The sequence below is a fragment of the Sander vitreus genome, chromosome 19 (genome assembly GCF_031162955.1).
Source record: "Sander vitreus isolate 19-12246 chromosome 19, sanVit1, whole genome shotgun sequence".
Lineage (NCBI taxonomy): Eukaryota > Metazoa > Chordata > Actinopteri > Perciformes > Percidae > Sander > Sander vitreus.
The window spans coordinates 10,110,515-10,123,446 of record NC_135873.1 but is presented as its reverse complement, the minus strand read 5'-3'; the positions used below and the strand labels follow the sequence as shown (position 1 = coordinate 10,123,446).

At 41.8% G+C, this 12,932-nt stretch overlaps 1 protein-coding gene across 4 annotated transcripts in view; it reads right to left on the bottom strand.

Moving 5' to 3' along the window:
• ptprda (protein tyrosine phosphatase receptor type Da) overlaps positions 1–12,143 on the bottom strand; it is a 132,328-nt gene extending 120,185 nt beyond the window's left edge. For 3 of the 4 annotated variants that reach the window (XM_078275547.1, XM_078275549.1, XM_078275548.1), the window contains exon 1: positions 11,700–12,143. The gene's annotated coding sequence lies outside the window, so the exon portion shown is untranslated. The remainder of the gene's footprint in view (positions 1–11,699) is intronic. The other variant, XM_078275550.1, reaches the window with a different exon arrangement.
• Between the last annotated feature and the right edge of the window lie 789 nt (positions 12,144–12,932).

Below are 12,932 nucleotides of genomic sequence, written 5' to 3'. Positions count from 1 at the left end.
CGATCAGTATTTTTCTGAAGAGTCCATCTAATCTCCCAGTGTCTAACTGTGCTCCCCTGGTGTTAAACGCTTAAAATGGATCCTGGGAAAAAACAAGTCCAGATGCTGAACATTCCCATGCTGCTTAGTTATGCAGCATTGGTTTATGCTGCCATATAAGCTACTATGGTCCTGAAATAATGAGAATAACTACAGCATTTGTCAGTGTTTAGTCAAGACCAGATAAAACCGACTGTATTACTTCGCGATAAATAGTTTTTCTTGTTTTATAAAAAAACAAAAAAAAAATGTAGTCTGTTTGTATTGCCGATACTTTTTACAGGTTTAGTACATACAAATATATCTACTTTGGTTGCAAAGCTTATGCAATGTTTAGCAAACTGTGACATGGCAAGTGAGCATCACTGATACTTTCAGACTTGACCCACGTTAAACCTGCATTAGATGTAAATCTGAATGGACCTAGCTTTGTGACCCAGGCAACAGTACTGGCTGTCTTACAAAAGGTGTTGGAAGGTTTGAAAATATTATAATCAAGTTGAATTCTTGAAGTAATTGAACTTTTACTAAATTGCATGCCACCAAAGACTATCTAATTTATTGCAAAGAAAGCACCAATAATCAATGTGTTCACTGGTACGCAGGGATGGACTGGGTAATGAATGAATAATTGACTGACTGGCCTGAATTGGCCCCGACTGCACGTCTTGTTTCGTGAAAAAAAAAAGAAGCTGCTTACTGGGAAGGAGAGGAGATCAATGACACTTTCTGTTGTGATCTAGGCTGTTAGCGGACTACAAGCAGCATTTAACCAAGACATTCCAGGGCCTTTTGCTTTTTGTATAAATGCCTACCTGGAAGGGACTTGAGCAGTGGCGGACAAGTGTTTGCTGTAGGGAGACAGCAAATGGCAGTAGAAAGGATGTGGATTTTCATGATGGTCTCTGGGAATAGAACCAGTACTGTAGTCCATGGGAAGATGTGATGTGATTTCTTTCGTTTACATAGAAGTGAGCACAGCCTGACTAATCAAGAAAAGTGGCTTGCTATGAATGTTATTCAAAAGAGCTTCTGATCAGCAGGTCTACATTGAAATACAGAAATTATACATCAGCTGTGACTCATCAGATGCTCCTCAGTATTAGGTAAACTCACTCATCAAGCTCAGACTGTATTGTCGGTTCCCTCGGCTCAGAGCACAAACACTAAATAACCTCCTATAGGGCTTAAGAGGTAGAAATCAGCTGCATACAATTTTTCTTTTAAACCGAGTAATTTTTTGCATTTGTCTCCTGACGTCAGAGCTCTTAATGAAGAAGCGTAGTTTACCGCTGACGAGTTTTGCACAGCCAGTCTAAAGATTTTATTTCACTGCTTCCACAGCTTGCCTTATTTCACTATGGCTTAATGAGAGTCGTTTGGAATAATAGGCTTCCATTGAATGGAAGGCATCTGCATCCACACAGCTCTAAATGAGTGAGCTAATTTCCAAAGATAATCACCTCTCCTGCTGTGTTTTTATGCAGAGATGCTGTAGATTTTTAGTCCCGGATTTAATGAAGTCACAAATTACCTCCAGTCCTCCGGTAGGGCCTACGGAAGATGAACGTGTCACTAATATACGTCTTTAAATCGTAAAAGAAAGGGTGTCATTTTCACAAACAAAACAGTTTATGAAAATGACTAATGTCACTATCCTGGAAAATTAGAACATTTTATTATATGACATTTGCTATGGACAGAAGTTACCTGTCATTTAGAGTCCATTAGCACCAGTAAAATGTGGCCAAATGTAAAGTTTCCTGTCTGATTATTCGATAAATGTATAGGTGAACTAAACAGGCCAAAATGTAAATATATTATTTAAAGTTAAATGAGAATGTCCTTCAATTCTGCTGCTGTAAAATATATTGGCAGAGAGGGCCTGCTGAGGGAAGCCATCAGACCGTATTTCCCGTATTTCCGCTTTTTCAAGGAGTTATTTTTCGTAGCCATTAGCTATGCACATAATCATCAAAACTGTCTTACTGCAAATAAGTCCTTGGCTTTATTAACTGCTTGAAATATGCCTCGATCTGTGCTACAGAGACATTTTGACTAGCCCAACTGAAACACTTAATGCTGCTGTAGAGACATAAAAAGAACTACAAACGCTCTTTACATGTTTCCAAGAGCAAACAAGTGAGATTTCTTAGGATGCCTGGGTAATGAAGTCCACTGGGACATTCACAGAGACACAATTAAAGGATGAAGTGAGCTCTCTTTCTCACTGTCTCTTCTGTCTCCCTCTTTCTTCCCCTCCACTCTCTCTTGTCTAGTCCCTGTGTGTGTGAGAGCGTTGTCAGTGATGACACAGAAGCTGTGGCGTCATGCAGTCACTGCAGATGGCAAATATGAAAAAAAAAAGGGGAACAGGAAGGGAGGAATTGCTTACAAACAGCATAGGCCATTTTGACAGAGAGAAACCCTGGCATGTCAGAACAAATGGGAAAGGTCACAAACTGTGACAATGTAGTAAGGTCCCATTCACTGAACTACACTCTCCTTTATTTAACACTCCAGTTTCACGTCAACTAAATTGTCTTATAAAAAAAATGCCATGCCCTTTTATTTCTGTAAAGGTTGCACTCGAGGCAGCCACAAGCAAGGGAGACAGAGCTGTTTATCACATTCACTGTGCATTAATGCAGTTAGGCTAGAGAGAAGCTGTCAGTAATTTGGCAACATTTACAGTACTTTTCCCCTCGCGGCTCTGTTGGAGTGACCGTTGCAAAAATGTATTCAATATGAAAGAAACAGCAACAGAGGTTAATTCCCTGGTGCAGTGTTATGCGGGCTGGAAGTCCAAGCGGAGGAGCAAGACAAAAATATGGCTAGCAGCTAGCGCGGGACATCCTCACAGCTTTGTGTTTAGCTTATCACAATAGACGGTCGGGAAGGTTTCCAAGTAACGCAGAGGGTGGGAAGACGGGGGAGAGAGCAGAAGGAAGGGGAAAGAAGAACATTGTAATGTGTTTTCATGGCTACCAAATGGACCTTTCTATAGACTGTGACACAAGGAGCCTAGTACTGTAAAGCACACACAAACACTATTCCTGGACTGTCACAGGAATAAAAATCAGCTATGGCAAAAGGAAAATCCCCTTGCAGTATAATAAAACCTGCTGTAATTGACGCCTTTTTTTCTTGTCTAGACCTGAGGCAAGCCATCAAATATAGACGACACTAAAAGCTACTAAGCCATTTCAGTCAATCTAAATCTCAGTTTCAACTACAGTCGTGGAGGTATTCAGGGTTTCCCCCAGAAAAGTTGTTAAGTCAGACTTATGGCCAGACTGATGGCTGCATTAATCTAGAGCCCAATAGCTTCTGTGATAACAGAAGCATGGGCGGCATCGTAAAATTGATAATTTAAAAAAAGCTATAAGACACATTTTATAAGGCTCTACATTAAGTCAATGCTAAAAGCTAACTGGAGGTTTGAAAATATGACTATGCTAAGTGTCACACCGAGTTGCCCCACTGTAACTAGTCTTAAAATACATTCAAATTTTTCCCCCCAGTGGCTTTGGCCTGCCCACCAGGCTTGCAATACACTTCGGGAAACCCTGGTATCTGGAGGGATTTTTCTCCTGAGTTGCCTTCAAACCATTCATTTTACAAGTTACTTTATAGATAGCATATAAGTCCATAGAAGAATGTGTCTTATGTTCACCAACCTTTCCCTTGTTTTTGCCTTGTCTCTATTTTCTACTCTCCAAAACCTTTCATTTATCCATATCTCAACTTCTTGTCCTGCTAATCATGTGTATATTAATGTGTGTGCCCGTGCCTTTCTCTCTCATCCCCTCATCTAATTTCACCACCACTCTTTGCCAAATCCTACCCGCACTGTAGTCACACATGCCCAAGATGCTGTCATCACATCTTAAACCAAACCTCCTATTAGCCTTTGCTGCCTAGGGACCTGATCTCAGGCTTATTTGTTGCCTTACATCATGTAACCCAAGTAGCATGTCGTGTTAAACTTTCACAGATTGGAGGAAAAAAGAGAAGGCCGTACCCAAGCATTCCAATCCCCACGTACAAACTCTCCCTTTCTCATTGTCAAACACACACACAAGGCATGATGGTGTCCAGTTACAGCAATGTTAAAACTCTCCTGGAATGTTTCTTTAGGGTAGATCGACAGGAGAACGCATGCAAGGACAAGGTAGGGGTAGGTGGAGGATTAAGTGTGGCAGCTTGGGTTACGCTGCCCTACACCTGACATGGACTTTTCTAGAACAGCATGAGGAATTTAGTGGAAAATCTTTGTATTAGAGGTCACAGATATTCTAGTTAACTTCACCCTGTAGGTTTTGGGGATTTCATGGATCCTTCTCATTGGGCCAATTAATGGAATGGCATATTGTGGTTGTGACTGTGGTGTGACAGTACACCACAGCCAGTTTCTCTTGCTGTAACTCCCCATGACATGATGACTTGATATGGCACTTTCTTCGCCGCATAGCCTATTTTCCGCCTGTGTAAATATCAACATTACATTATCATGATGTGGATCTGCATTACATGTGGAGTCATAATAACTTGGTGACTTCATGGGGTTTGGTATGTGTAGCTTATTTATGCCATCTATAACTTCGAGCTATTTGTGGAATCTTGAGCCATTCTGCATGACGTTCATTTAAGAGTAACCCAAGTCTGCTAAACAGCTCTGGCTAAAACTGCCTTTCTATGTTTAACTGTTGCCATCTCATCTCCCAGTAGATTTGCATTTACCCAGGTCCAAATATAGTTAATTGCCAAATGGGGCTGTAAAAGTTAGTGGATACCGATACCTTATTTGCTGATTTTGTGACTGGCACCAGACTAGTATGCTTCTCTAATCTGACTGTTATGAAATGCATGTTTTAAAAACTACCATAGCAATCCCTGGTACCTTTAAAATGTAAACGCTGGTATTATTCTATAAATATATAGGTGGGGCAAGTGCCTCATAGTATTCTAGCCTGACTAAATATAAACAAAGCCCGTCTGCGCAGTGTTATTTGTAACTGTGTGATGCAACTCTCCGAAACCCTCTGAAATAGTTCCTAAAATATACATGAAAAGGGAACGGAAAGATACACCCGTTGTTCTGTCGGCTGTTTGAAGACGTGAACACAACCTTCATCTGTCATCCCTAAAATATCACAACGAGGAAAGAAATAAAGGAAGGAAGGAAGGTGGGAAAAAACACTGAATGGAAAAGACAAAGAAGACTCGCTTCGGATTGAGTTGTCAGCATTGCTAGCACCACTGAAACACATCTGTATGAGAAACATTCCTATTCTAGTATGAGAAAGAAATGACAAAATAGTATAGTACAAACAATAATACTGAAATTTCCTTTCAGGTCTTGGCAGGTTTGAAATAGGCAGGACAAGGAAACGCTGCGACTCACATTAATGTCTAATACTTGCTCATTTCTTTTGCCACACAGAGCTCTGTGTAACCCCCCCCCCCAATTTGCTTTGCAAAATGCATGCATGAAATTCTTGAGACCAGCCTCCCCACGAGAGTCTAAATAATAGATTACCAACACAGCATCCAGTCTGCGCTATAACTTCAGACCCAACTGTCTGCCCTCATTAGCGAGGGAAGTGTAAAAGATAGCCAGCTGCTAGCCCAGGTGACAGCGCTCAGCTCTGGCCTTTGGCAGTACTTGCCCACCCTAAAGAGAATATATGGCATCTTGCTCTGTGCAATTCATCTTGTAATCCGCCTTAAAGCTGTTAAGCTTCCATTGATGGCGAATGAATGGAGACCAATGGCAGAAAGCTGAAGACAGAGGGACATGAGAGTGAAAGTTTCAGTGCACTGCACAGGGAGGGAAGAAAATAACCAAAATGTGGTAGATTCATCTAAGAGGAATGATGAGGGAAAGGCGGTTGGTTTGGGCCGTCTGGTCAGAACCAGAGGTGACCTAAGCCATTTTCATCCACTGATTGTCCCCCTTTCTCCCTCCTCCTGCCCCTCCCTCCATCTTTTTTCACTCTCTCCTCTGTTGCTCTATCTCTCTCGCCCTCTCTCTCCATGTTCGCTTCCAAATGGCAGTCATTATACCGGACATGAAAAGTCATTTTAGTTCCGCCTGGCTTCTTCAAAGCAGCTAGTTATAATTGCAGATTGAGTAGAAAGAGAAATGCTGGGGTTACACAGAATTTAAACATTGACTCCTAACCTTGCAGCGATGCAGGAATGTGAATTTCAAAAAAGAAACAATACAGAAGAAATATTTACACAATGTTTATGTTAATCAGTCCTAATTCCCTGCCTTTTTCTGTACAATGTTTCTCACTTTGCTTGTGAGATATCCATACATGTTTAAACATGTGGGTTCCAGACTCTGTGAGCAGATTGGAGGCACGGGATCCCATTACAACACGTGTCACTTCAAAATATGGCACGAATTAGGGAAAAACTTCCAAATTATGAAAAATCCATCCATTATTAAATGCATTCCTCATTTGTGAAATTGCTATGTGGCAATGTCACTGCACTTTTTAATGGAATTTTCTCCTCTTTGCCAATTCCAGTGGGAGTCTGGGAACTGCAAATGGCCCACAAATACAAATCTCAATCACAACTGTTCTTAAGCTTAATTTAAGATAAAAGTTAGGTCTTACTTTAGGTTTACCTTATGCAAATAATTTTATGCAGAGCTGTTACAGCAACAAATTGTATGTTTGTCTATCCTGTAAAAAAAAAGTAACATATACACATATATACACACACACACACACACACACACACACACACACACACACACACACACACACACACATTAGTGTGTGTGTGTGTATACGTTACTTTTTCACAGTTTACGAGCTAGCCACCAGCCTGAGCTGAAAACCCCTCCATTGCACTTATCTCCTGCACCCTTCTATTTGGCACAGCAGGTAGCGTAATTGTTCTTGGAAAGAGCCTATCAACAAAAGGCTCCATTTTTGACTTCTCGTTGCAGAGACCTTTATCATAACACCCCATTTTTGCCCGGCTCCAGGCTCTAACCACGGAGAGCCTCTGAACAAAAGTGTTTCAGCTAAGTCATTGCCTTTTGATGGAGGATGGGGAGTGAGTGAGGAGGGAGGTGGATAAATGGATAAATGGAGAATATAGACAGAAAAATATGTCTTCTGTAAGAGACCCTCCCCGCCGTCCACTCCTTCGCCCCCCCAACCCATTAAACGCAACCCCTACTAGCTCTCTTGCGAGCAGAAACAAATTCTAAAACTGTCATACTTTAATTGAAATTCCATCACTTGTGTGGCTGCTATTGTGGAATAATTTGATAAAGCTGTGTGACATGAATGCACAGAGCCGACCGCCACTTCCATTTCTTCCTCCAGCTTTTATTTCCTCATTCCGCTGGTTATTCAAATGAACCTCATTGGATTCTGCTCTCAGTCTTTCCAAAAAAAAAATTAAGATAAGAGAAAATGAGACAATGGGAAGGGGATAAAAAGAAATAATGTTTTGGGTTGCAACACAACCAGAATGAAGTCTTACAAAAGTATCACCAAGCTACCTTTTTATGCCCCATCACTTTCATTCTTGCAATATTTGAAACCAGAGTTATTCTCTTTCACTTGCTCTTTAGTTTTCTTCTAATTAGCTTTAACTCTCTCAAAGTGCTAATAGTTTAGTTGATGGATGGTGGGTGATCCAAAATGGAAGTCTAGGGCTGAATTCCAATCCTCTGCCAGTGCCACTGACCCCGATCCAAATCCATACCAGCATACTCCCTCCCCCCCTATGCCTTCACAACTGGCTACAGGCGTTTGGCATCCATCATATCTTCTGAAACCCAATCTGCAAGCAAAGGACAGCTGCGACAGAAAAGCAGTCCTCCCTTTTTCTGACACATCGTTACTCCCCCTGTACGCAAAGCCTCTAGGCGAAGCATTCTAACTGCGTTGTACCCAACACTAAGTTGAACCATGTTAAAAAGTGACACTACGCTTTCTGTGTTAGAATACTTACAAGTACATTTCACTGAAGAAGATACATGTAGCAAAATCAGGATGAAAGGACGGGGAAGGCCCTTTTCCGTCCTTTTTCTCTGACTTTGTTACTTTGTTTTGATTAGACTCATCCGAGACAGTGAGAAAGAAAGAAGAATATGAGCAAGATACAGAGCGAGAAAACAAGTGTAACACAAAGAATAAGAGTAAACAGGGAAAAACAAGCTCAGCTATAGCCCTGTGCTCCTTCCACTGCCAAATAATATTTGTGCCTCAGCTTTCTGCCCTGACAGGGTGATTGACAGTTGAGGTGATTTTGCCTGGGCGTGGAAATAGGCTTCTTATTATTCCAACCCAGTGGCAACTTGAATATCAATAAAAAAAAACTGCTAGCGTTCCCCTATGTGTAAAACCAATGCCCCGTAGCGGTGGTTTTTATCAAGCAACCCACCCTTGACGCTAGTTATGCAGTACTAGAGGTTACGGGAGGAAATGCTTGCCAAGTAAATAAGTGAGTGAAGCGATTGAACAGAGGGGAAAAACACAACGGGACCGTGGCCAAAGTGAACCAAGGGTAAAGTCATGATCACTTCATTATGCTGGAGTGCAGCTCAGTGTTGTGCGAAATCAAACTGCTTTCTCATTTGTCACAATGCATCAAGCTGGCCTCTGTGAAGTGGGTTTGTAGTCGGCTGGAGGCCCCTGATGCACAGGCACACACATCCGTTGATCAACATGAGGAAACTAAAGTGCTAGATGAACAAAATGCACCCACACATGTACATACAAACATGTAGAGTGTGCAGTACACATACCAACACTGCTACGACGCATGGGCATGCACCTTGCTACCCTTTTTTTTCCCTCCAACATGACCTCTACCAACCAAACTTCCCTTGCATCCAGCAACCACCTACCCTGCCAGCTAGCTAGCCAGCCGGCCGGCCTGCCAGTCAGTGGGCAGTTGTTAAGGGCTGTTGCTGGCACAAAATAAACTAGAATACACCCACTGGATTACAGAGGGCAGGCAGTGAGGGGGGTGATTGCTAACAGACCTACTGGCACTCCATCTCCTCCAGCTCCAACACCACGGCGCCTGATAATTGTTGCCTCGATGTTTACGTATCCATTTTTGCAATGTAAGTGTTGATTTCTCATTCCACACTCGTAATAGGGTCCCTGGCCTTGGAATTCCTGAAGTAGTACTCACACACACACACACACACAGGCATAGGCACACACGTAAACACAAAGTTTTTTCTCGCTCTTTTTGCCTGCACTTGAAAATAAACCAGTGCGTCAGAGCTACTTGGCTGTTCGAAAACAATGGGACTGAGAGGTGCAGGTACACTTGTTTGTACAGTAAGAGGGCTTGGCTTTGTGCCGAAGGAGGACTTGGATAAGGAAATGTTGAAAGCTCCCGTAGTCCTTCAAGATGCCTCTGTTACATTAAATGCACTGCTGTCAATGAGCTTATATCTATGAGCTTAACTTTTAACTCACATATGTACTGTAGCGCTTGTAAAAACACTTAGCCAGGTAAGTGTACATTCGAGAAGTAATACATGTAAAAAGGACATCTGAAAGACATTGTTGACTTCGCTCTAACGTTAACAGTCTTGAAAATACCCCTTTGTCCCCTCTAGACACTGTCAAAAATGTGGGATATGATTTCAGAATGTGCTTCAGGCACAAAAAGCTGGAGAAAAAAAATAGATTGGCAGGCACACAAAAATGGCCCAACTCCCTTATAGGCACTTTCTAAACCCTTATATCATTTTTCAATTTAATGGCTTGCATGCCATGAACTGTTTGTATCCTTCACACACACACACACACACACACACACACACACACACACACACACACACACACACACACACTGGTGCAGGCTTGACTTATTTCTCCTTTCATTTCCTTTGCACTATAATGCGGAATTATCTTTTAATAATTTACATCAACATTTTTTCAACAAAAAGCTATGTTATTTCAGAGGAATTAAGTGAAAGAGGAGGGGTTGAGAGAAGATGGCCGCGTCAGTGCCGCTTTTCCATGACTGAGGCACTTTGCTCCCTTCAGTGACTTTGGATAGCAGCATTTTAAGCGAGCACCACCTTATCCATGTTGTCTCGTCTTTTGAACGCCTCTGTCACAACAGCAAAATGAGGAAATCGAACGTGTGTGGACAGCCTTAATTGCGCTGTGTCAAAATTGGGCAAGTGCTAATTGTTTGAGCTTGGAACTGTAAAACATGCTAGACAGTGGAGGTGCTGGAAAGTGCTCTGCTAGAGTGCTTATTGGCTATAAACTGGGAATGACACACACATGCTCATTTGCATGCTTAAACACACACACACACACACACACACACACACACACACACACACACACACTTGAACACCTCACAGTCTAGCCTACTCTACCTTTAATCACTGCCTTTTCATTTGACTCAGATAGCAATATATTACAATGCATATGGTCAGGCAGCCTGTTTTAGGCCTTTTGTTTTACACCACAATGCCTCCTAACGTGTAGCCTATTGCAGATTCCAAATTTATACTTTTTCAACCATCTGATGGATACATGAACCAGTTATTTTGTGAGCTTTGAAAACCACTACGCCTATTTATGTTCAAATAGTTTTCTACATAGTGCCTAAAATCCCGTCTTCACGACTTGTAGCCTCTCTACTGCATTCCCCTCACTGATTGATGAGAGTCCCCTAGTGGCCCAAATGGCACACTGAGCACAGGTGGTATGCACACAGCTCGAAAATAAAGGTTCACTTTCACCTGATTGACAGACTATGTTTCGTGACTGACTGGCTGACTCTCTGCCTGCCTCACTCATATTCTTGCTGCTTTTGGAAACGTGAGCTCTTTAAAAAGCAAAGTCAACTTTAAACCCCCGCGAAAATAAAATGTCTTCTAAAAATAAGACAGATAAGACGAGAGACCTCTGGAGAGTTGCAGGAATGCACTTTGAAAATTCTTCACAGTCAATCTACTCGCTGAAAAGGCTTCCACAACTCTAAAAGAGTCCACTAAATGAACTGTAGGCTATGAACATGACAGCGAGCTTAGAATAACATGTTTAAGCTGGCGGGGTTTATTTTATTTGAAGAAAAAAAAACATGAAGCGAAACAAATCAACTGTAACCTACTCAAAACGCAATATTAAAGCAATGAAATATATGAATTACGATGTGTGGGGATGATTTATTAAACAGATTTTGACATTAGTCGCCTCTCCAAACCTCAAAACAAACCGCACACACCCTGGCAAAATATTCCACCTGCACATTCACCGATGTAGATTATGTGCGGACACATTTTCAAAATAGGTTAATAAACGATAATGATATTTAATGCCGTTCGTGGTGTTTTACATACTGTAGCCTAATGTGGCTCGGAAAGCGCTACTGCGTTCAAGGTTGCGCGCATTCATAATAATAAACTCTGCCTAAAACAATTACTGACACATAAATAAAACGGCTGTATCCCTCAACACGCCAGCCAGCATCTAGCCTGTATGCATTAGGAGAATAAAGCTAGTAAAAATAGGTATAACTACAGCTCATATGTTTGAACCAACTTCATGATACGCACACCTGAAATCACTGCGGCAGCAAATTCAGTTCCGACTGTCTGTCACAACCTCAAAACTCACAGGCTCGTCCAACAAGCTTACCTTATCACCATTGTGCGGTCAGTTTGAAACTCAGTCTCTCCTTTTTTTCTGTACAAAGAGAAGTCGAGAGTTTTTTTGTTTTTTTACATCCAGTAATGACAGTCTAGTCCTGGGGAAATAAAAATAACGTGGAGGAAAGAAATCCGTCCTCAGGTTCTCCTTCTCTTCCCCCGTTTTGTTCGCTCTTATTTGGTTTCTTTCCTCGAGTTGTCCGTCGCCAGCGCAATAACGATCTTCGGGGCGATAGGACAAAAAGAAAAACACGCACGTGGTGCGTGTATGTGATATATATTCTCTGGTTTGGGTCTGTCTATGTTGTGCTCGTTAGATCTTCATTGAGTTGAACGTGGCGAGACTGTGGCTGTTTGAAGAGTGCGATGTGGCTGGGACACACAGCCCCCTCGCTCTCCCCTCTCTCTCTCTCTCTCTCTCTCTCTCCGTCAGTCAGTCTGTCTCTCTCTTTCTCTCTCTGTGCCGAGACCTGAGCACGGACTGAAACCTCAGGCACAGGAAAACACGGGAATGAGAGGTGCGTGTGTGTGTGTGAGTGAGAAAGAGGTGTGTGTATGTGTGCGCGCGCGCGCGTGTGCGTGCGTGTTTGTGTGTGTTTAGGAGGACTGACGTCACTTAGCGAAGTCCCACTTTCCCAACTCTCCTGGATCAAGTCCACTGCAGGAATGTGCACTTTGCTATTAAGAGGAAGATTTTGTGTGTGTGTGTGTGTGTGTGTGTGTGTGTGTGTGTGTGTGTGTGTGTGTGTGTGTGTGTGTGTGTGTGTGTGTGTGTGTGTGTGTGTGTGTGTGTGTGAGAGTGTGAGTGTTTGGGTCTGACTACATCATTATTTTTTGTTGGTAAACCATGAGAATATGAATGCATGAGTAACACTGCATATGTTAGTGATATGCTACAGCTACAGTATCATGGCGGAGGATAGTAAACACAATACTGTATATTATGATACAACCAAAAGCAAATCAAATAATTTACAGGAAAAATGAATGGAAATGTGTAAGGAATGGCTCACAAAATTGAGACAAAAATGTAAACAAAAATGGGAATGAGTATATAAAAAAAATTCAGAGTGCGTTTGTGTCACCGTCATTGGTGGAAAAAGTATTCAGATCCTTAATAAATACCAACATTTACAAATGAAAACAAAATAGAACTTAAAACTGCATTCAAATTGTACTAAGTAAGTAAAAGTATAAAATTATTATCTGTAAAATAATTAAA